This window comes from Ascaphus truei, chromosome 2 (genome assembly GCF_040206685.1).
Source record: "Ascaphus truei isolate aAscTru1 chromosome 2, aAscTru1.hap1, whole genome shotgun sequence".
Classification (NCBI taxonomy): domain Eukaryota; kingdom Metazoa; phylum Chordata; class Amphibia; order Anura; family Ascaphidae; genus Ascaphus; species Ascaphus truei.
Genome location: NC_134484.1, coordinates 302,469,448 through 302,494,455, shown reverse-complemented (window position 1 = coordinate 302,494,455; position 25,008 = coordinate 302,469,448). Strand labels below are relative to the sequence as shown.

The window sequence follows — 25,008 nt, the reverse complement described above, 5'->3', positions numbered from 1 at the left end:
CTGACAGATTCCAGTCTCGGGCAAGAAGTTTAGTGAATCCTTGGGATACTTTATTTCTCTGCAGCCTGGCACACTGCCCATCAGATACCGCAGACACTTAGCAACCCTTCAGGTCTTCACCACAGGATGTCCCTGGACCTCACTCCCAGCCACTGGCCAAAAGGAACGGTCCCAGCTCTTCCCTTATCCCCTGATGGAATAAGACGAAATGGTTTCTTCCGCTTCACTAAGGGAGGGCCTCAAACTGCGAGAGCCCTGACAGCTTGGTTAGGGTAAACCTGTCTCTCTCAATGGTAGAGATAACTGATCTAAATCAGGAAGTACAGCTGATTAAGTCAGTTCCAGTAAGATCCAGCCCCCTGTCCCTGATTGGACAGCAAGTCTGATTGCACTACCTTCTCTGACTCACTGAGCTGCAAGTGTGTGGGGAAAACCCATGATTACTCCTGGAAACCTGCCCTTACCAGGGATTGCTGCCAGAAGGAGGGCAGACTAGTAGCCCAACCCAGACAGGGCTACAGCTCCATTAAGCAGGTGTGCTTTAAAGGTGGATAGAGAGGGTGCTAGTCGGATACTGAGGAGAAGGGCATTCCAGAGGTGTGGGGCAGTCAGTGAGAAAGGTTTAAGGTGGAAGAGAGCTTTAGGTACAAAAGGGGTAGAGAGAAGACATCCTTGAGCAGAACGCATGAGTCGGGATGGTGCATAGCGAGAAAGTAAGAAGGACCAGAAGAGTGCAAAGCTTTAAAAGTGAGGAGCAGAATGGAATGTGTAATACAGGATTTGATAGGAAGCCAGAAGAAGGAAGCCAGGAGACGCAGAGACAGATTTAGGAAAGAGTAGAGATTCTGGCTGCAGCGCTTAGGATAGATTGTAGGGGAGACAGGTGAGAGGCAGGAAGGCCGGACAGCAGGATGTTACAGTAATCGAGACAGGAAAGAATGAGGGCCTGTGTCAGCATTTTAGCAGTCGAGCAACATAGGAAAGGATGTATGTTTGTATTATTGCGGAAGAAAAACCACGGGTTACAGCTACCTTTTGAAAGTGAGAGGAGAATGTGAGAGAGGAGACACTGTTACGAGGAAATTATAATCATTTTTGCTTTATAAAATAACTTGAGTGAGTAATGGAAATGTTCTTAGAAGTGCTACAGTTTGTGATTTTCTTTTTCAGGAGTTGCAAGTAGAGATTTAAGGACCTATTCATTAAAATCATGTTGCTAATGTAAATCAACAAAAACGACATGAAATTTGCCGCAATTAAAATATGGCTTTTTCTGTGTTCATTAAGAATTATCAATGTAAAATTCAGAAAGACAGTCAATTAACTTATGTATTTCTAAAAAAGTACTCTATGTGGGGAGACACCTGGAAACACACCTGATATACCTGGGAAATATGTTCATTTAAATCAGCTTAATGATTAGCCTATGAATATATAACGTTTTGAGTGTCTCATTTCCATAGTGCACAGAACTGCATAGCCAGAAAAAAAACCAAAGCCCAAATGGCCCTTTTCACAGAGTTTGTATTAGTGATGTACCGCGTACCAGGAATTTACCCGGTACCTGGCAACTGAGAAGTGGGTCCAACGCCGGGTTTTGGTAGCTGAAAAATACATCATCACTTACCTGCTGTCAGCGACGGAAGGCGAGGAAGACGGCAGCGACATCTAGGAATGTCAGCAGCGGTCCTGTGGTGGTGGCAGCATCAGAAGTGTATGTTCAGCCAGCGTGGGAGCTATAGGAATCCATAGCAGTGTGAGCTGTGGAACCATGTGACTGGAGAAGGAGCAGAAGTGTTCCTATTGGACAGCCGGCTGTCCAATAGGAACGCTTCTGCTCCTTCTCCAGTCACGTGGTTCCCCAGCTCACACTGCTATGGATTCCTGCAGCTCCCGCTCCGGCTGAACACACACTGCTGATGCTGCCACCGCCACAGGACCGCTGCTGACCTTCCTAGATGTCACCGTCGTCTTCCTCCAGGCCCAGGTAAGTGCCAACCGGGTAACCGGCCGGGTAGATCATTTAATTTTGGCCGGGTACCATTACCCGTTTTTAGGTACCAATGGAAAAGGATTTTATAAATATTTTCTTTCGTGGTCGTGCAAATTGAATTTTTGGCTGCTGATTCCCAAACATCCACCCAGTCCTCCCTATCTATTTCTATACCGAGGTCTTCAGCCCATTTTAACATGTAATTATGGTTTTGAGGGGTTGATTTCGAAGTCAGTCCCATGTATATCCTCGAGATCAGTCCCTTCTGGTAGACCCCTATTTTGCATATTCTTTCAAATTTAGTTAACTCCGGAAAACTCTTGTTCTGCGAAACTGATTGCAAAAAATGCCGAATCTGTAAGAACCCAAAAAGAAGAACATTTTAAACAATTTACCGTAATCTTCTTTTTCTGGAACCATGGCAGGGGGCACCTTTGGGTTAATCCCTCCTCAGTCTAGGTAGGACAGGAAATTGACACTTGCATGTAGGCCATAAAAGGCCCCTCCCTCTACCTGCACCTTAGTCTTAGGATTCTCCCATAGCTGAAAAATATAACTGATAGGCATTAGACATACATAGTTACCCTCCCTATGTGTCCACTGCCGTGGTTCCAGGAAAAGAAAATTACGGTAAGTTGTTTTAAATTTTCTTCTTTCCTGATCACCCTGGCAGTGGGCACCTTTGGGAAATACCCCAGCAGTGACAAATTAGGGAGGGATACATAAAGAATAAACCACCAGTCAATGCCGTTATCAGTTGACCTTTATTAATTCACTTTTACACTTTATTTCACTACAGATTGTAGAACTCTACGCCCAAAACTTGCATCAGCTGACGATTGTATGTCTGTAGTATTTCAAAAATGTATTGAACGAGGACCAGACTGCTGCTTTGCATATCTGCCCTGGTGTTGCCTGAGCTTTGAATGCCCATGACGTAGACATAGCCCTTGTAGAATGAGCTTTAATGTTCAAAGGTTTATCTTGTCCTTTGGTCTCATAAGATTTTTTAATACATGCCACTATCCATTGGGAAATTGTTGTCTTAGATGCTGCTTGACCTTTCTTCGGTCAATCTGGTATGATGAATAGTCTGTCCGATTTTCTCACATCTCGCATCCTTTCCATGTATACCTTTAGACATCTCAATCTAGTTTGTGAAATCTCTCCTTTTTCTTGTTCTTTGGATCTGGACAGAATGACGGGATCACTATTTCCTGATCCATATGGAACTGTGATACAACCTTTGGCAAGAATTGATGCACTGGTCTGAGAACTGCCTTGTCTTGGTGCACGACTAGGAATGGTTCCTTAGCTGATAGTGCCTGTAGTTCTCCCACTCTCCTTGCTGAGGTGATCGCGATCAAGAACGCCATCTTCCAGATCAAGAACGCCATCTTCCACGATAACCATCTCAACCCTATCTCTCATATAGGTTCGAAAGGAGGTGCTGTTAATACATCCAATACTAAAGACAGGTCCCATGTCGGCACCCTGTTTTTAATTTGAGGTCTTTTCACTGCCTGTAAAAACCGGATGATTAATCTTTCCATTGCCAGATTTCTCTCCAATAAGGCTGATAGTGCAGACACCTGTACTTTCAGAGAGCTGAGGCTGAGACCTTTCTCAAATCCCTTTTGCAAGAACTCCACTATTGTCACAATTCTTGGTGAGAAGAAATGTTGTCTTTTTGTGCACCAATCCCAGAAACAAAGCCAAATTCTATGGTACACTTTTGATGTGGATCCCTTTCTTGCTTGTAATAGGGTCTGGATTGTCTTGTCTGAACAACCTTTTAACCTCAATGTTTCCCGCTCAATCGCCATGCCGTCAAGGCCCATTGTTTGGCGTTCGGGTGGCATATTGGCTCCTGTCGCATTACTTTTTTGCTGTCTGGTATGTGCCATGGTATATCCACTGCCATATTTACCAGGTGTGTCAACCAAGGCCTTCTTGGCCAGAATGGTGCTACCAATATCACTTCCGCTTGGTCTTCCCTGATTTTCCTGATTTTTTCTGAATTAGGGGAATTGGGGTTAACAGGTATGCCAACTTGAAATCCCATTTGAAGCTGAGATCATCTGTGCTTTTTGCGCTTGGATGAAAAATCCTTGCACAGTAGTTTTTTACCTTGCGGTTCTGATGTGTTACCAAGAGATCTATGTCTGGCTGCCCCATCACTCTACCAGCTCCTGAAACACCTGTGGGTCTAATGCCCATTCACCTGGGTGTATAATATTGCGACTTAGAAAGTCTGCTGTGACATTTTCCAGTCCTGGGATGTGTACGGCTGTGATCTCTGATAAGTGGCCCTCTGCCCAAGAGAGGATTTCTGCTGCGAGGTTCATCAGCTATCTGCTCCTGGTTCCCCCGTGTTTGGCTATATACTTTACAACCGACCGGTTGTCTGACTGTATCTTTATATTGCCATCTCTTATTTGGTCTTGCAACGCTTACAGAGCCCTTTGTACTGCTTTTAGTTCCAGCAGATTTGATGGAAGGCGCTGTTCCTGGTTTGTCCAGGTTCCTTGCACCAGTGTTTCTCCCATTGGGCTCCCCAACCTGCATTGCTCGCTTCTGTTGTAATTCTTTCCCATTGTACTGGGTGTAGTGTCCGTCTTTTCCCCAGATTTCGGGTATCTTCCCACCACTTTAATTCTTCTTTTGTGTGTGGGTGTAACAAGATTCTTTGTCTTGTATCCTTGTGTTTCCCGTTCCATTGTTGTAAAAAAAATGTAACGGTCACATATGGAGCGCTGCCCATTTTCTGACGCTTAATGTTGAAGCAAATTTTCCTAGAAGCTTCATGCATTCTTCTGTTGAAGTTCCGGTTGCTTTCCTGAGCTTCCTCGCTTGCAGTGCTATGTCTTGCCTCCTTGTGTCTGGCACCTTTTGCCGTGTTGAATTCCATCCCCAAAAACTTTAGCATTTGAGTGGGTACAAGGTGGTTTTTGTCTCTGTTTATTAACCAACCGTGTTGTTCCAAGAAGGTTATGACTATCTCTTGGTCTTGTTCTAATTTCTCCCGACTCTTTGATTTTACCAAGATGTCGTCCAGGTATGGGTATATTTCTAACCCTCTTTTTCTCATTTCTGCCACTAATGGGGCTAAAACTTTTGTAAATGTCCTTGGAGAGGTCGCCACACCGAATGGCAGTGCTGTGTACTGATAATGATGTTGGTTCACTGCGAACCTTAGGAATCTTTGGTGTCTCCTTGATACGGGCACGTGTAAATAAGCGTCCCTTAAATCTATCGATACCATCCAGTCTTCTGGTTGTACCTCCTGAATGATCAGGTTCAAAGACACCATCTTGTATTTTCTTATTTTCAAGACTGTATTTACCTTTCTCAGGTCTAGGATTGCTCTGTAATCTCCTGCAGACTTTTGTACTAGGAATATTCTGGAATAAATTCCACTTCCTCTGTCTTCCTGAGGTACATTCGTTATTACTTCTGCTTGTAATAACTTTTAAAAACTGAATTAATTTGCCTTTTTGCCTTGGACTGTACACTTGTTGTTAGGCATATATTTCTTCTTGGCATTTCTTTGAACTCTATGCTGTATCCCTGACGAATGGTTTCCAGTACCCATTTGTCCTGTATTGTTTGGGCCCATGTTGCAGAAAACTGCGTCAGTCTTCCTCCCACTGGCAACTGCTGGGCCCTTTGACCTTCATGCGAATTTTTTCTTGGCAAATGATCCTCTTCCTCTGGCGCCTCGAAAAAGTCGGTTCTGACTGCATCTCCATGTTGTTTGCCTTGAAAACGATCTGCCAGGTCTATATGCTTTTGCCTCTTTGTACTGATTTCTATCAGATTGCTGGAAACCGAATCTTCTGTTCCTGTTTTCCTGGGGCAAAAAACTACTCTTACCTCCTGATGCTTTCGTTATTATAGCATCCAACTTGTTGCCAAAAAGGAATTCTCCTTCAAAAGGTAATCCGCATAGGCTATTCTTTGACGCTGCGTCCGCCATCCATTGTCTTAGCCATAACGCCCTTCTTGCTGACACTGCTAAGGCCATAGATTTAGCTGCTAATCTGACCTCATCCAAAGATGCCTCCGCTATGTAGTCTGTTGCCCACTTTACTTCAGACAGTGCCTTTAGGATAGAACGTCTTTTTACACCTTTGTCTAGTGCCTCCTCTATGTTGGCAATCCAGACACGCATTGCCCTTGCCGCTGATGTAGTTGCTATGGCTGGTTTACAGGCTGTTCCCGCTGTGACGTATGCCTTTTTTAATACGTATTCCATTTTCCTATCCATAGTGTTTTTCAAGGTTGCAGATTCTTCCATTGGTCTTCCTTGCTATTCTAGACATACCAGCATCCACCTTTGGACTGGCTTCCCAAAATTTGACCTCTTCCTGTGGAAACGGATACATTTTCCCAAATCTTTTTGGTATATATAATTTGGCGTCTGGCCGCGCCAGTTCTGATTGAATAAGATCCTTGATCACCTGATGTACAGGGAAATCTCTACTTTTTTTCTGTCTTGACCCAAATAATTTATCTTTCCTCTGAGTCAACTCTTCCAATTCTAAAGCCTGTCTCATGGCTTTGATGAGAAGATCCACCATTTCTACATCAAATTCAGATTCATCCTCCTGAATATCTTGATCTGATGAATCTAATTCACCTTCTGACATCTGAAAGCATTCTATCTGAAAAGCCTTTTCCCTTATCCAAACTGGTTTGGGATCTTGACCTATTTTGCACAGGGTTAACTGCTTGTTGTACCGCAGCATCCATACTCTGCTTAACTGCCTCCTACATTAGTACTAGGAAAGTGCTCATCTGCTCGTTAGAATCCCCCGCTGCTGCCTTAATGCAATTTTCACACAGATTCTTTCCCATCAGAGCTGGCTTCTCGCATGCAGTGCACCACTTAGTTTTTTTAGTGGCTTTCCTCTTATGCTGCAGGGATTCCCCAGTACCCTTCGAAGTTTCTGCTTCCGGTAGGGTAATCACAGAGCTAATTTAATAAAAACAAAATAAATACTAAATATACACCCTAATATAGATCCTCTCTCTCACATGTAGTACTAAACTAAGGACTCACCTAGTCTTGGAAACTGATCCTTTAGCAGTCTCCAATTTTGATTCAATATCCAGCACTTGGCTTCTCCTTGCTGAGCATTCCATGCTGCAGTTTTTTTTTCACACACATACACACACACACACAGTGTCTCTGTCGCTCCTGTGACGTCACAGCAGTTCTCGTGCACGGCCTTGCGTGCCTGTGCACGCACCCGCCGGCCGTAAAAGTGACGCACGCGCTCCCGTGCGGCCGCGTGCACTGTTCCTCTTACCGCAGCGTTCCAGAAGCTAATGTGGTCAATCTGAGCCTTCACACGGCTCGCAGCTCCTGCTGCTTCCCCTCCCAGCGCGTGTACCGGGCTCCTGGGGGTTTCCCCAACTCCTGAGGTCTCCGTCTTGCCACCCTCAGGGGCGCGTCGATCGGAGCTTCAGGGCAGAGAGGTTGAGGTCCCTGGATCACTGCACTAGTTGCAGTTAGGTGAGTCCCATTTAGAAAACAAAAAAATCTACTCGTAGCTGTGAGAACAGGAAAAAGACTAAGGTGCAGGTAGAGGAAGGGGCCTTTTATGGCCTACCTGTAAAAGTCAATTTCGTGTCCTACCTAGACTGAGGGATTAACCCAAAGGTGCCCACGGCCAGGGTGATCAGGAAATCGGGATATCCTTCGCCTGGAATTTTGTTTGTACATCCTGGAATGTCATTGGTTTTCCTCCATCCATTAGACCATCTATTCTTACAATATTGAGGTCCTTTAATTTCTTAAAGGAGTTCTTTATACACCCTGGTGGAAACTCAGGATTTTAGAAAATAGGAGTTAACAGTGAAGGATTCGAATTTAGGGAGTATTTTTTTTTTTTTTGGGACCAAATTTCCCAAGTGCATTTCATTGAACCCAACTCAAATCTTCCAGTATGTCCCTCACTCCCTGCCCCACCCCATAGAATCGATAACAGGGAATGAGGGAGCACATAGGTTGACTCCATTTCCAACCAGCATGTAGATGTTGGGTCGTTATTCCATGCTGCTACTTGTTTTAACTGGGACGCCTGATAGTATTTAATTATATCTGGGACTCCCATACCTCCCCCCCTTCCCTCTTTTGAAGACAGCATCACCGATCTTGCCACTCTTGGTCTTTTATCTTTCCATATGAATTGGAACATTCTATTCTGGATATTTTTGAGTTCCATTAATGGGACTTTTACCGAATTGTTTGGAATAGATACAGCAGTCTTAGTACTACAGTATATTCATTTTTACTGTGGCTATTCTGCCTATCCAGGAGATCTGTAGATCGTTCCACCGCTGGAGATCTTTTTTAATTTTTTCAAATAGCGGTGGATAATTACTCTTATAGAGATCCCGGAATGACTTTGCTATCTTAATTCCGTAAGTGTTATTTTTAAGTTCATTTGTGTTACAGTGTTGTGTTTGCCTGAAAGGGAATAAATCTTCAGTTTATTTTATCATCATTTTGTCCTGTTCAATCAGTGCCCAGTATATTCGGCGTGAATTAGGTCTGGTCTACCGTGACACACACACAAACACACACACACACACACACACACACACAACCCCTCTCCCTGCACTCACACACAGACACATTTCCCCTCTCCCTGCATCAGAAGCTATCTGATTGGTTACAGCCCGTCACATGATGAGACCGTCTCTGTAAAAATCTAATTCTACCGACTACAGAGATTCATGTTGCTCCGTCGCTCCTACTATAAGCGCATGCTACAGATTCAATGCATTTGTTTCGAAGCGCCGTCGCATCGCCGGCACTATAAGTGCAGCCTTAGCCTCTCCGACCTTGAACGCATACTTCAATCTGACTTTTTGAGACTTGAAAATTGGATCTACCAAAACAAACTGTTTTTAAACACTGGCAAGACTGTAACAATGGTATTTGGGACCATGCTACATTTTTAAAGGTTCCAATGACTGAGCTCCAGATCAGAACCAACGTGTAACGGATCGGGGGACACGCGCCTCTCAGCGGGTCCCCGTCACCTCCGGTCCTACGGCGGCTCCCTGCCCCGCTCCCTCAACACCTTACCTCCTTCATGCCAGGCCGTTCCTCCGCAACGCACGCCGCATCTGCGCGTACGCGATCGGGGCGCGAGCACGGCAGCCTTACAGAAGGTGCGTGCACCCGATCCTCTTACCTGCTCTCCCGTGCTACTGACTCCTCCCCTCATCGGCTGCAGGCTATTACCAGGTATCTCTCCCCGTCTCCCTTCCTGCTTACCTGGACCTATCACTGCAACCACTCAGCCAAGCCTCTGCTCCACCCCTTGCTACCATTGGTTCTCCGCCCTTTATAACCACAGTCTGCCCTCTCCGACGTCGCTCAGCATAGCTTCTCTGTGGCTCCTGTGTGCAGTAACCTGTGCTTAGCTCTCTGTTCCAGCACCCTGTTCCTGACCCTGCCTCTGTTTGGATTTCCCTGGTTTGATCTCGGCTTGGCTTTACTACGTGTACCTCTCAACCCCTGGACTCTGCTTTGGATCTCACTACGCTGCTTTCTCCTGCCCCTGACCCTTGGCCCTTGGACATCTACCCGTCTACTTCTGGCACCCCGGACTCTGCAAGTATAAACGTTAACCCTTTCCTCACCAGGCCCTGCAACGCTACTTACCACACTCCGGGCACGCCCTCACTGCTGTGGGTGCGTGTTATACCCTTACTCACCTCAGTACTGGGGACTGGCCAGGTCTGCAGGCATACAGGCGTTACACAACGCTAAAACCACCCTAACTCCTGTTACTAGTTTTAAATACTTGGGCATATGGTTTGACTCCCATTTAACATTTGGGATGCACATTCATACCCTGACATCCAAAACCTATGCCAAACTAGGTGTACTTTACAGGAACAAATCCTCCCTAAGTCTGCTGGTCAGAAAGAGTATCGCACAGCAGATGCTAATGCCAATTATCGACTATGGGGACATAGTGTACAGCTTGGCACCCCAAACTCACCTTAGAAAACTTGATACCCTCTACAATTCAATATGTCGTTTTGTTCTCCAATGCAAATTCCAACACACATCATTGCGTAATGCTTAAAGAACTAGATTGGTCATCACTAGAGTCTAGGCGCAAAGTTATTCTTTCCTGTCTTGCCTTCAAATAATTTCTGGGCAAGCTACCCGTCTATCTGAACAAGCTCCTCACCCCTACCACATGCAGCACTTATTATCTGAGACCTGACTCCAAAAGACTGTTCATGGTCCAAAGGTTCAGCAAAGTATCCGGCCGCTCCTCTTCCTCTTACCGCGCACCCCAAAACTGGTACAATCTACCGAAGACTCTCAGCCATCACCAGTCTAAGTTCTTTCAAAACTAAAGCTGTCTCACATTTTAATCTGGTCTGTAACTGTTACATACGCCTAGAATATATATTATCTTTAACGGTGCATGCAATGTCATGTGTACCCTGTTCACTTATGTAACTATGTATTGTAACCATGTATTATTTGTCATCATAACTCTATGCCCAGGACATACTTGAAAACGAGAGGTAACTCAATGTATTACTTCCTAGTAAAACATTTGATAAATAAATACATTTCTAAATAAATAATGAGCTATTAACTTAATGTCTGTACAAAGTTAGCGATGCAATATTTTACTGGTTAACTCTAGGTCAGCATTGCATTAATCCCCTAGGTGGATAGGCGTTAGGAGTAGTGTTGAGATAATTGTGAGCAATGTCACGTTAAATAGCTTAACGGATCTCTGTGGATCTGCCCCTGAGAGAGTTGAGTGCTTTCATAATTGTAATATAATGGTAAAGCACAGAAATGCTTTGTATTTACAATTAATATGGCATTCTAATTGAAGACAAAGTCTGCAATTCATTGTTTCCTTCTGCCAACCCTAAAAGTAAATAGCTAAACTTTTTTTGTATGTGATCCCTCCATTACTTAACCGAAATGAGGCAAATAAAATAATACGAAGAGTTTATCAAATTACCATTCCAAATCTACAAACTGCCACATTGTTTCTTTTTAATCTCAAACATTCTAAGTACTGAGTTTTAACATAAATATCAATATCAACATCAACACAGCTGTCTGAGAGTGGGTTTACTTGCAACGCACTTTAACCTAGGCTGTGCTGACAAGCTGTTTAATATGACAAGCATAAGATTATAGGGATCCATGGATTTGAAGCAAAAGGTGACACTGTGCTCATTTGCACGTCATTCCCAGAATCCCTTGCTGCAGTGGAAGCACTGTATGCTAGGAGATAATGGTGAAAGGCAGGGTTGAAGACCTTTTTAAAATGTGAATGTCAATATTGAAAATGTTTACTATAGTAAAACATGAATAAACCAACTACTGTATTTACCAAATATACTTATTTCAAGTATCTATTTTGCCACAGTGAAAGAACTGAAGATATGGACTGTTCAAAACTTTTATGCTTGCATTATTTCCAGTACACGAAGCAAAGCAACAGCAAGAATTCTTTGAAAATACTAAGCCAGCGTGTCCCAAACTTTTTTTTCCGTGACCCGGTTATTTTTTAACTTCTCCTTCGTGACCCACTAAAATTTTTATTGCCTATAGGTAAAATAAAACAGTTATGAATGTCTATACCGATTCCATATATTCTCCCATTCCCCTCTGACCTGCAGAGACGCACAGTCACTGACCTACAGACACTCACACAGACAGACCAACACAGACACAGCCCCTGCTGGCCTGCACAGACACACACACACAGCAACTGATACACACAGTGGCTGTGTCTGAAACACACACACACACAAAGATACATACACACAGATACATACACACACACAAACACACAAAGATACATACACAAACTCTCTCCCCCATACACACACACACACAGATACATACACACACACAGATACATACAGATACATGCACACACACAGATACAGATACATACACACACACACACACACACACACACACACATATAAAGATACATACACACAGCCACTGATACACTCCCCTATATATATACACACACACAAACACACATTCTCTCTCTCTCTCCCCTTTACACACACACACTCCCCTACGCGCGCACACACACACACACACTGATACATACAGATAGACACACACACAGATACACACACACTCTCCCCTACACACACACCCACACCACACACCACACTCTCTCTCTCCCCTACACACACACACTCCCCTATAGACACACTTACACACACTCGCTCCCCTATACACCCACACACACACTCCCCTATACACCCACCCACTGATACACACACACACAGATACACCCACACCCACACACACACACACACCCCTATACACACACCCACACAGATACACACACACCCCTATACACACACACACACTGACACACCCACTTTCTCTCCCCTATACACACACACACACACACACTCCCCTATACACACACACACACTCCCCTATACACACACATACTGTATTACAGAGGCAGCGACGGATGTGAGTGGGGGGGGGGGGTCAGGGGGTAGAGAGGAAAGGCCTGCGATCCGAGCAGGAGGCTCCCCGCCTCCCCCTGCCTGCCAGCGACCGTGCAGCCACCACTGCCCACCCCCGCGCCTATCTCCTGCACCCATCTCCTGCACCGCACCAAGGGGACCGAGGGGAAGGGAGCGCCAGGAACGGAGGCACAGGTGCGCCCCCGCTACCACTTCCTACCTCCTATCACGCTGGGCATCGTGTCCTGTGGGGGGCGGAGCATGTCATGGGCGGCAACATCATGATGCGGGGCTGCAGTAGGAGCCAGAGTCAGTGAATCACCGTTGACACCCCAGCGATAGCAGCCTGCACCACTTCAGCACTGTCCCGCACCTCACCTCGGGCCGCCGCAAGGAAGAGGGGCATGCCGCAAGGAGGCAGGGGGGGACGCCGCAAGGAGGGAGGGAGAGGGGGACGCCGCAAGGAGGGAGGGAGAGGGGGACGCCGCAAGGAGGGAGGGAGGGGGGACGCCGCAAGGAGGGGGGGACGCCGCAAGGAGGGAGGGAGGGGGGGACGGCGCAAGGAGGGAGGGAGGGGGGTACGCCGCGCAGCCAACCTCGCTGCGACCCGGCAATTTTGCTTCCCTGACCCGGTGCCGGGTCGCGACCCACCATTTGGGAAACGCTGTACTAAGCCATACTGCCCTCCTCTGTTATACATGAGTGTTTCACTTTGGCCCAGATTCACCAAGCTCTGTTAGGCAAATTGATATGACATTAACCTAAGCTAATGTTACATTAATAGTAAAGCTGTATTCAGTAAAGTGAATAGCATAATGTCAACCACATTTTACTTACTCCTGTTAACTATAATTGATGTTAGTGAAAATAAGCAGTTATCAGAAGCATTGCCCTATTCACAAAGCTTCATTAAGATTAACTCAGCTTAAGACTAGATACGAGGAACCAGATCGCCATATGTTTAAATACCTTCAGATCAGGCACTTCCTGCAAAACATCTCGCCAACACTTGAATTTTCCCCTCTCTCAAGTTTTGATTTATTGTGAAAAAAAGGAGTGTACCAAAAAGACCTTATCACAAAAATATATGCTGGTCTTGAGGCCTCGGTAAACACCCCTAATCATGACTATATGCTTAAATGGGCAGCAGATTTAAACATTGATATTGATAGAGATGATTGGGAGGATATTTGGGAGTTTACTGCAAAGACATCTATATGTACCACTATAAAGGAAAATATAAGATTCTTTACTATTGGTACCTCGCCCCAAGCCGACTGAAGCAAATCTATCCTCTGGTGTCGGATCTGTGCTGAAGGGGCTGTGGCAAAAAGGGGATATGCTGCATATTTGGTGGACATGTCCAGCGATACAGAAATTTTGGACTCTAGTCCAAACAATTAAAGATACAACGGAATTGTCCATCCCGCTAGACCCTCTGACTTTTCTACTGGCAAAGCCAGTCGAGGATGTGGATCGTCCTATGAGACGTATCATATAATTAATACTGACGACGGCCAGATGCGCTCTGGCGGCCTCATGGAAAAAAATTGCCCCCCCATCCAGACTGGCTTTTCTGAAGCAATCAACTGATGAATTTTATAGAATGTGGGAACCATGGATACAGCAGTAAATTGAACCACACAAGTCTGACAACTGAGTTCCACGATACTGGCAAGATTAAAATAGCATAGCTTAATTATTAAGAACCCAACCTGACCCAAAGTCGACTAAAAGGATAACTTGAGTACATTTTGCTGAGTACAAGTAGAATCTCAAAATAACGAAAGGATAAGACCTACTGACGGATGGGTTGGCTGTGGAGGGCGTGGGGGAACGAGGGGTGGGATCACTACACCCCCGCCCCCTCCGATCCATTCCCCCCCCACATCCTTCAGTTCCTTTTTCCTTTTCTTCTCTCTCTCCTTCTCGTCTTGTTCTCTTTATAAGGACATTAACCTGATAGCGCTAATGGATATGACCCTGAACCACCTGACCGAAACGGACATTCCTAACTCTGAACAAACGACAAGATCTACGATACAATATGGTGTGCTAAAAAGCAATTCATTGTATTTTGCAATCTCCATGTATGTACATGAAAGCATCTTATTGTATATCGCTCTGTTCAAATGTGCATGGATCTGGTTTGTAACCCGAATACCCAATAAAAATGTTTAAAAAAAAAAAAAAAAAAAAAAAAAAAGATTAACTCAGAGAAAGAATGTTACGTTATTTAAAGTGTACCTAAACCTGACATTAGGTAGGTCTTATGACAAAGTGAATACCTACAATAGTACGTAAAAAAAACTAAATCAAATGAAGGCTACATTTTTAAAGCTTCCAATAACTTGAAAATTGGATTTACCAAAACAAATTGTTTTTAAACACTGACAAGACTGTAACAAGGGTATTTGGGACAGAGGCTAAATTTCTAAAACTACTAATGACTGAGCTCCAGATCAGAACCAGGGCTAAAACCACCCTAACTCCTGTTACTAGTTTTAAATACTTGGGCATACAGTATGGTTTGACTCCCATTTAACATTCGAGATGCACATTGATACCCTGACATCCAAAACCTATGCCAAACTAGGTGTAGTTTACAGGAACAAATCCTCCCTAAGTCTGCTGGTCAGAAAGCGTATCGCACAGCAGATGCTAATGCCAATTATCGACTATGGGGACATAGTATACGGCTCGGCACCCCAAACCTACCTTAGCAAACTTGATACCCGCTACAATTCAATATGCCGTTTTGTTCTCCAATGCAAATACAACACACATCACTGCGAAATGCTCAAAGAACTAGATTGATCATCATTTGAGTCTAGGCGCAAAGTTCATCTCTCCTGTCTTGCCTTCAAATAATTTCTGGGCAAGCTACCTGTCTATTTGAACAAGTTCCTCACCCCTACCACATGCAGCACTTACCTGAGACCTGACTCTAAAAGACTGTTCATGATCCAAAGGTTCAGCAAAGTATCCGGCCGTTCCTCCTTCTCTTACCATGCACCCCAAAACTGGAACAATCTACCGGAGACTCTCACAGCCACCACCAGTATAAATGCTTTCAAAACTAAAGTAGTCTCACATTTTAATCCGGTCTTTAACTGTTATATATGCCTATAATATATATCTTCTCTAACTGTGCATGCTATGTCTTGTATATAATGTATACCCTGTTCGCTTATGTAACTGTATTTGTAACCATGTATTATTTGTCATCTTAACTCTATGCCCAGGACATACTTGAAAACAAGAGGCAACTCTCAATGTATTACTTCCTGGTAAAACACTCTATACATAAAATAAATAATATTCACGTTTTTATATATTTACCCCTTAGTAGTCCCAGTGGCCAACAACCCATAGGTAGCTGGCCACTAAGAGCTATTAAAGAGTTAATATTAAACCAAGACTAGTCTGACTTGCCACCACCCCCTCTTGCATACCAAAGAGATTAGTAAGGCATTGTTCACAACACTCACAACATACTGAGTGTTTCCCGCAGGAACTATGTTGTAATACATACATGCTGCCATGAACCAAAGAAACATACATATATACATATATACATATATATCTCATCTTTTGCTTTGCGTACATTTATGTTTCCCTGCCTGCTTTATTTTGACTTGTTACTGTATGCGGTTGTCACCGTTTATCCATGGTTCATTCACTTCCCTTGCACACCCTCACTTCCCTTTGTTTATGTTTGTCGGCCCTTTGACTTATTGCAGATCAGCAGTGACTTTATGCACAACCTTTAGGCCAGTCTATTTCTATCTTACTATGTTATTCATTTGGTCCTGCCGGGTGTGCGGTGTCGCTTCTGTCAGCGCGGCAGTGCGCTGCGCATATGCGGTCTGCAGGCTGGCGTCTGCGGTTGCCTGGGAGATTTACCGACTGAGTCTGTGCATAGACACATGCGCAGTCTTGGTACTCCACTGGATCCCCGGTGCAGCTTGGTACTCCGCTGCGCATGCCCGACGGGTGACGCATGGCTTAGCCAGGCGCAGGTAGCTGATGTCAACAAACCCAGCAACGATTCTTAGTGATTCTAACTGATCAAAAACATATATATCCTATTCTGCTCTCCTATTACTTAAAGTAATAATAAATCAATGTGCAATAGAGGAAAAAATTGTATGGTTTCACAAATTGGTCCCAGAAGGGATCAAGATAAAGACCCTCCAAATGCATGCACTCTATGATAGTATAGAACTGATAAGGTAAGTACTGTATTAGGAATTACAATGGCTTCTGTGGAGATATCAGGATCTTAATTAAAACAAAAATAATAAAATTTTATTACATCAATATACGTGACACTGTGAATTTATTCTAATAAAAACAATGTTTTAAAATCCCCGTAGAGGAGTGGTAATATTGCTTATCTTTAATGCCAAAAGTGTATAGGCATCCAGGGGGAGCATGTGGGGAGATAAGAGAACAATATATACAATTTAAGTGCAGACGTCAGGTGTTATATGGTTATAAAGGCTATGTCTTGGCTCCTATGGTTGATCTACTCACAGGAGCAAGGTGATATAATGAACAGTTGGCAAATTGGGTTGCCACCCTTGAAGATGTCTGTGGATAGTACCCCCCTATCGATTCTCCGTCAGCAGAGTGTATATAGAGAGAGGGAAAAGACTACATAGTGCGATCAATATGATATTTTATATTTGAAAAACACAATAAAAATGCGCACTTACAATTTGCACAAAAGTTAAAAGCATGTATCACAAATTGTGAATGGAGGATCTCCCGAAACAGCTCACCGCCTCCTTCAGGTCAGTCTGCTGGCTTCTACTGCTCTGCGTCCTGGACCGGAGCTTCCTTCTGCGCGCCCGTCTGCAAGATGTGACGTCACTGCATTCAGAGCTGCTTCTACGGATCGTCTCCAAGACCAAAATTGGTCCACTGGTATAACTCTACGCGTTTCGCCTCAGTTACCAAACTGTGTCTCGGCTTCGTCAGGACACACGAAGCCGAGACACAGTTTGGTAACTGAGGCGAAACGCGTAGAGTTATACCAGTGGACCAATTTTGGTCTTGGAGACGATCCGTAGAAGCAGCTCTGAATGCAGTGACGTCACATCTTGCAGACGGGCGCGCAGAAGGAAGCTCCGGTCCAGGACGCAGAGCAGTAGAAGCCAGCAGACTGACCTGAAGGAGGCGGTGAGCTGTTTCGGGAGATCCTCCATTCACAATTTGTGATACATGCTTTTAACTTTTGTGCAAATTGTAAGTGCGCATTTTTATTGTGTTTTTCAAATATAAAATATCATATTGATCGCACTATGTAGTCTTTTCCCTCTCTCTATATACACTCTGCTGACGGAGAATCGATAGGGGGGTACTATCCACAGACATCTTCAAGGGTGGCAACCCAATTTGCCAACTGCTCATTATATCACCTTGCTCCTGTGAGTAGATCAACCATAGGAGCCAAGACATAGCCTTTATAACCATATAACACCTGACGTCTGCACTTAAATTGTATATATTGTTCTCTTATCTCCCCACATGCTCCCCCTGGATGTTTTGAGCAATACTTAACCCTTGGAACCCGTGACACAGGTCCCACCAGTGAGGTTTGAGCAAGGGGTTGGATTATTAATCCTATCTGTACCACCTTTCTATTACATTCTACATTAATTTCATTCACGAAGTAGCGCCTGTTTTTTTTCACTCTTTTCTAAAAGTGTATAGGCAGTCATTTTGTTTATTTTACCTTAGCGCAGTGGTTCCCAATCTGTGCGCCACAGCTTGCCTAGAGGGGCGCCGCGATTATCCCTCCCCACCATCCCTCCGATTATCCCTCCCCTCCCCACCATTCCTCCTTAATGCCGGCTGGGCTGCAGGGGATTGGCTGCAGGTCAGACAGAGGAAGCCGGGGGCGGGGTATTCCGCTTTGTGCAGAGCACACGGTGAGTGTGTGTGTCTGTCTTCCCACTCCTGGCTCCTCTGTCTGCGGGTGGCTGCGCGGTGTCCCGTCCCCTTCTGCCCCGGGTCCCCTTCTGCCCCGGGTCACTCACATCCGTCGCTGCCTCTGCTCTCCACTGTGTGTGTGTGTATCTGTGTGTGTGTGTCTGTGTGTGTGTGCAGGGAGCCGCCTGCACGGATCTCCTGCCTTTCCTCCTCCTCCCCCAGTCACTCACATCCGACACTGCCTCTGCTCTCCACTGCTCTCAACTGTGTGTGTGTGTATCTGTGTATCTGTGTGTGTGTATCTGTGACGGATCTCCTGCCTTTCCTCCCCTCCCTCCCAGTCACTCACATCCGTCTCTGCCTATGCTCTCCACTGCGTGTGTGTATGTGTGTGTGTGTGTATCTGTGTGTGTGTGTGTGTGTGTGTGTGTGTCAGTGACGGATCTCCTGCCTTTCCCCCCCCCCCTCCCTCCCAGTCACTCACATCCGTCTCTGCCTCTGCTCTCCACTGTGTGTGTGTGTGTGTGTGTGTGTGTGTGTGTGTATCTGTGTGTGTGTATCTGTGTGTGTGTATCTGTGTGTGTGTATCAGTGTGTGTGTGTGTGTATCAGTGTGTGTGTGTGTATCAGTGTGTGTGTGTTTATCAGTGAGTGTGTGTGTGTGTGTGTGTGTGTGTGTGTGTGTGTGTGTGTGTGTGTGTGTGTGTGTGTGTGTGTGTGTGTGTGTGTCAGTGACTGTGTGTGTATCAGTGAGAGTCTGGGAGAGTGTGTGTCTGTGTGAGTGAGAGTGTGTGTCAGAGAGTGAGAGAGTGTGTGTCAGAGAGTGTGTGTCAGAGAGTGAGACAGTGTGTGTCAGAGAGTGAGAGTGTGTGTGTCTGAGAGAGTGAGAGTGTGTGTCTGAGAGAGTGAGAGTGTGTGTGTCTGAAAGAGTGAGAGAATGTGTGTCTGAGAGAGTGAGAGAGTGTGTGTCTGAGAGAGTGAGAGAGTGTGTGTCTGAGAGAGTGAGTGTGTGTCTGAGAGTGTGTGTCTGAGAGAGTGAGTGTGTGTCAGAGAGTGAGTGAGTGTGTGTGTCTGAGAGAGTGAGTGTGTGTGTCTGAGAGAATGAGTGTGTGTGTCTGAGTGAGTGTGTGTGTCTGAGTGAGTGTGTGTGTCTGAGAGAGTGAGAGTGTGTGTCAGAGAGTGAGCGTGTGTCAGAGAGTGAGTGTGTATGTCAGAGAGTGAGTGTGTCTGAGAGTGAGAGTGTGTGTCTGAGAGTGAGAGTGTGTGTCTGAGAGATTGAGAGTGTGTCTGAGAGTGAGTGAGAATGAAAGTGTGTGTGTCTGTGAGAGTGTGTCTGAGAAAGAGTGAGAGAGTGTGTCTGGGAGAGTGTTAGTGTGAGAGTGTGTGTGTCTAAGAGCGTGAGTGTGTCTGAGAGAGTGAGTGTGTGTCTGAGAGAGACACCAACTGCGCACTGCAACTGTTAGGTATGTATATACAACTTTGTTTTTACTTTGGGCGCCGTGGAAAAATCCTGATCGCCTTGGGGAGCCTTGAACCGAAAAAGTTTGGGAACCACTGCCTTAGCGGTAAAGTCCAATATTACTGCGACATCAGCGGAGTATTGTTTTCTCCAAAAAATAATTTGTGGTACTGTATATATACTGCCTCCAAGTGACTTAAGTATAGCACATGAGATCATCAATCTTGTTTTCTCTTAGTGAGTCACTGGGTTGCAGATTTCGCCAAATAATACACCTGGATTACTTATAGGTTGGTAATAACATATATACTCCTTATTTCCAGATTGGATATAATATATAACACTTTCTCTTTTGACACACAATGTCTCTTACAATTAAGCGCATTTCAGTCCTCTAATAGACCTTTTTTTAGAGATTTTGCATATGGAGTTTGCACTAATTGTGTCTGAAATGTGGATATATAAGGTGATTGTACTGAGAGTTACTTTCACCAGAATCGTCCTATCCACATAGATTAATACAATCCAATCTTGATTGAAATGATGATACAAGAGTCTTATATAAGTAATTATATAAACACCTGTCCCTATAACATGTAATTCATTAATGTCTTAGCCTTTATTCTCTAAATTGCCTAAGCTATTAGTACAACATCACCTATATTAGAATATGACACTACCAATCTCTATAATGAGAGATGCAGCGATTGTAAACCGTTCAAATGATAAGTGTCTACCAACGTGTGTTAAAGCTGGCTAAGAGAGGCAGTATATATATACAGTGAAAACAATACTCCGCTGATGTTGCAGTGATATTGGACTTTACCGCTAAGGTAAAATAACCAAAATAACTGCCTATACACTTTTGGCATTAAAGATAAGCAATATTACCACTCCTCTACGGGGATTTTAAAACATTGTTTTTATTAGAATAAATTCACATTGTCTCATATATTGATGTAATAAAATTTTATTATTTTTGTTTTTATTAAGACCCTGATATCTCCATAGAAGCCATTGTAATTCCTAATACTTACCTTATCAGTTCTATACTATCATAGAGTGCATGCATTTGGAGGGTCTTTTTCTTGATCCCTTTTGGGACCAATTTGTGAAACCATATGATTCTAACTGATGTCAACAAACCCAGCAATGATTCTAAGCGACACTCATTGAATTCCCTTCGCTTGTGGGCGGGGGATGTTTGCCTCGTTTCACTGATTGGCTGAATGTGCATTTGGGAACAGCTGATGTGCAAGCTACAGGTAACTACGGTGCTGGTGATTGGTTCATGTTTGTCTGGTGCACTGTGAGTTGGGGTATATATGGATGCTCACTGTCATTTGACTTTTGCACGGCCCTGAGGAAGGTCTCCCTGTGGGACTTAAATGTTGGCTGCGGTGTAGTCTTTGTTCAAGAGTAGACGTCTTGTGACAAGACGTTTGGATTATACTACAAACCCGTAAATACAAATGTATGAGAGTATGAAAAACATAGTTGGGGGGAGTAAAATATAGTGTGTGGCTGAAATATGATAAGATGATTGATATACAGACTGTGTGTCTGCCTAGCCATGTCCTGTTCCTAAAAAACTGGCGCAAAAAATAGAGACTAATTGATAAAGCTGATGCCATATCTTTCTCTGTTTAATGATGTCCACATTAAAGTACTGTTATGAACGAGGTTATGGCCGAGCGTATATCAAGGACCTCTGGGAGTGAGGCACCCCATTATGTGACAGTAAGTAATATTTGAATAATATATAATAATAATCACTTTTTTTTTTTTTTTTTTTTAAGGATTTCAGTCTTCTACATTATAAATCTAGTTCTGTCCTTATGATGCAGTACCACAAAGTGTCAACCAGGCAGGAGACATTAGGAGGGGGGGGGGGAAGAATTGGGAGATGGGGGGGGGAGAATTGGAGAGAAGTATTAAGGAGGAGGAGGGGGGAAAGAATTGAGATGGGGCAGTGGTGGATTTACAATTTTGCCACCCTTAGGCCAATACCTTTTTGACCTCCCCCCAAATTTTCATCTCCTTAATACACATAATACTCCCTTGCCCAACACACAAAATACCCCTCCAACACAAAACACCCCATCAGCTGCACTCACAAAATGGCACCACCCCCGGTAGCACACACAAATGGAATCTCCCAATACACACACACACGGCTACACTACTGCTGCTGTTTAATCCATGGAGGTATTAAATAGAGGCCTGGGAGAGAGGTCCACCTGCACCCAGATTAAGAGATACAGTAACAGACACCCCCCCCCCCCCCATCAGACACACAGACCCCCTCCCCCACCTCACTCCCCTTAGTGGATGCCCATGCTGTCCTATGATATTTGCTGCTCACCACCCTCCTTACACAAGCAACTGCACAGCGTGTTCAAAAAGAATGTACCGTTATTGCTGTGCTGTGCAGTTGCTTATAGTAGTTCCTGCCCATGAAGAGATCTCCTCCTGTCCAGGCGCGTGGGAGGCGGTGAGTCTAAGGACTGACGTCAGGAAGCAGGGTTTGCCGCCCTAGGGCCTAATGGCAAATCCACCATGGAGGAGAGGGGGGGGGGCGGAGAGAGAGAGCATAGAGGGGGGCAGAGAGAGAGCATTGAGGGACCCTATGGCAGCATGCGATTACCCACAGATCATTAGTAGGATATGTATGTTAGGGAGGTCCCTCTTACCCCTTCCTGTCCACCAATTAGTTATTTTTCTCACCCTCACAGTAATAGGGGAAATGGGGGATTTGAAGTTTATATATACTCCTTGCCCAGCTCTAAAAGAGTTTACATTTAATTGAACTATATACATGGCAATGTTCAGTCTCTCATACCTGTTGAGGGTGCTGGGTCCAAGCAGGTTGGACGTCAATATGCAGAAAGAATAAGGATGGGCACCAGGAACGTTTTAGGACAGAAAAGCTTTATTGACATATGTTTATAAGGCTTGCCATACAAAGACATACTTCATGTCAGACATATTAACTGATGACAAATCATAAAGTTACTGTGCTTTACCCCGGGTAGCTCTGACTCCAACACTGGGAAGGTACGCTTGTTTCCCTTAGTTATTGGCATATCTCCTGCATAGCGCCAATAGTGCCCCATCTAATGTGACACCTGCTGGGAATACACTGCTTTCTAGGATCAGCATCGCCTCATTGTGTACTAAATACATAGTACATGCATATTGGATTGGGAGTATACTAAGGACATTCCAGTAGGGCCGATCCCATTATGCTGCGAGGTACAACTCTGAGAATGCCTACTAAACACTTACTCGCTCCTTTTCCTGAATGAAAACAATCTTGAGCCATTATTAGAGGCACTAACCATATTATTTATTTTTTATTTATATTTATTTAAATATAAATAAAAAATAAATAACATAGTTAGTGATACTAATGTTAGGCAAGGTTTATTAACTGAAAACAACAAACAGGACTATTAGAATATATGTCTGTGCATAGGTGATTAGCCAGGATTTGCAGTTTTCTGAAAACCTGCCCTCATGGTCTTCTCTGGCTGCAATGTTGCAGTTTTCCACCGAGCCTAACCCAAAAGAACTACAACTCCCAGAGGTATTGCAGCCAAGGACTGGCCCACTTCCTTATCTGTCAACTACTTAAAAAGTCCAGAAAGTTGCTCCTTCCTAGCGTTTCAACTTTGTTTTTTTGCCAGCCCACAACCCTATTTCTGTTCCCTGACCATGTTTTTCTCCAAGCCCCAGTCCTGTCCCTGTGGCATGGACAAGAACATTGGCAGGTAACAGGAACAAGTGGTTAATTCAGTAGTGTGCTATCATCATATAGCTTTTCTGAACTATTCTATCACTGTTCGTCTATTCTCCCCTAACTTTTGCGTAGGTCTTTAAAAAAGTTAAGTAATACTATGTATGTGTAGCGCTGTTTCCCCCACCCTCTGGGAGATGAGACAGCTACTGAGTGTAATCTGGTGCATTTTACCTTTTAGCTCACAGGAGGCCTGAACCTCTGCTGTTGGGAGCCTGGAGTGTACTTGGTTGGTTCCAGTGACTGCGCCTCCACCTGTGAAGGATCCAGGCAGTGCCGGTTAACCCCCTCACAGGACCCAATAGAATAAATACACACGGAGTATATATTGACAGGTTTACTGAACATGCAATTTATAACAAGAGCAAGAAATACAACTACACAAGATATATATATATATATATATATATATATATATATATATATATGTGCACAGATATGCAGTAACTCCACAATATTCAGGTGCAGAGGGCACCAGTGTCCAAGTGTCCAGCCCCAAATGTCTCTCCTACCCCAAGTGTGTGGGACAGTGCTGCCCACAGTAAGAGTGCATCGTTGGTGCACTTGTTGACTGTATGATACCTGCCAGGAGCTGCAGCACCCGGTATCTCTGACTGAGTAAAGGGGCCCGTCTGCCCCACGCCGTCGGTGTCTACCTCTATGTGGGGTGGATTCCGGCCGGAGTGTCCCACCTTAATAGTCTCTGCCTTGCGGTGGTGGTCTGAGCACAGACCACAGGGCACAAGTACTGCACGGTGTCGCTGTGTCCCTGACACTATAGACTCTAATTGAGGCAATGTCCGTATCCAAGGGGCCTTTCCCTGAAGCAGCCACAATCTGTTGGGTCTCAGGGCCTACCTTGGGCCTAAGGGGGCATGCTAGGCCTAGTCCAGGGAAGCACAGCTTCTTGGACACTACCTCTCTGCTTCTGCTCCCTCTTCCGACTGAGCGCGCGGTCCCAGCGTGCCAAAATGTATATCTCTGTGCAGGGGATTGTTGCAGCCCTATTGGCTGATCTGCTGCACCTGATCTAGCAGCACCAGGTGCTGCTGGGGATAGTAGTTCCCCTGCAGAGCTAAACTTTAATGGCTGCTGCTCTGTCCAAGCTACTCCACATGCGCAAAGCACTGGAATGGCCGCCGCAACTACGGGTGCTTCTGCGCATGTGCGAGGTGTCACTGCGCAATCGTTGCTAATTAAAGATGGCGACGCCTGCACCGCACGCACTCTTCTCTGCAGCCTTCCCGATAGCCGCATCAAATCAGGGTAAGATACAGCCTATTGGGGCACCAAGGGTATGTAT

At 44.8% G+C, this 25,008-nt stretch overlaps 1 protein-coding gene across 1 annotated transcript in view; it reads right to left on the bottom strand.

Annotated features, from left to right (window-relative positions):
- TNS3 (tensin 3) overlaps positions 1-25,008 on the bottom strand; it is a 458,389-nt gene that overhangs the window by 302,383 nt on the left and 130,998 nt on the right. The window lies entirely within an intron of this gene.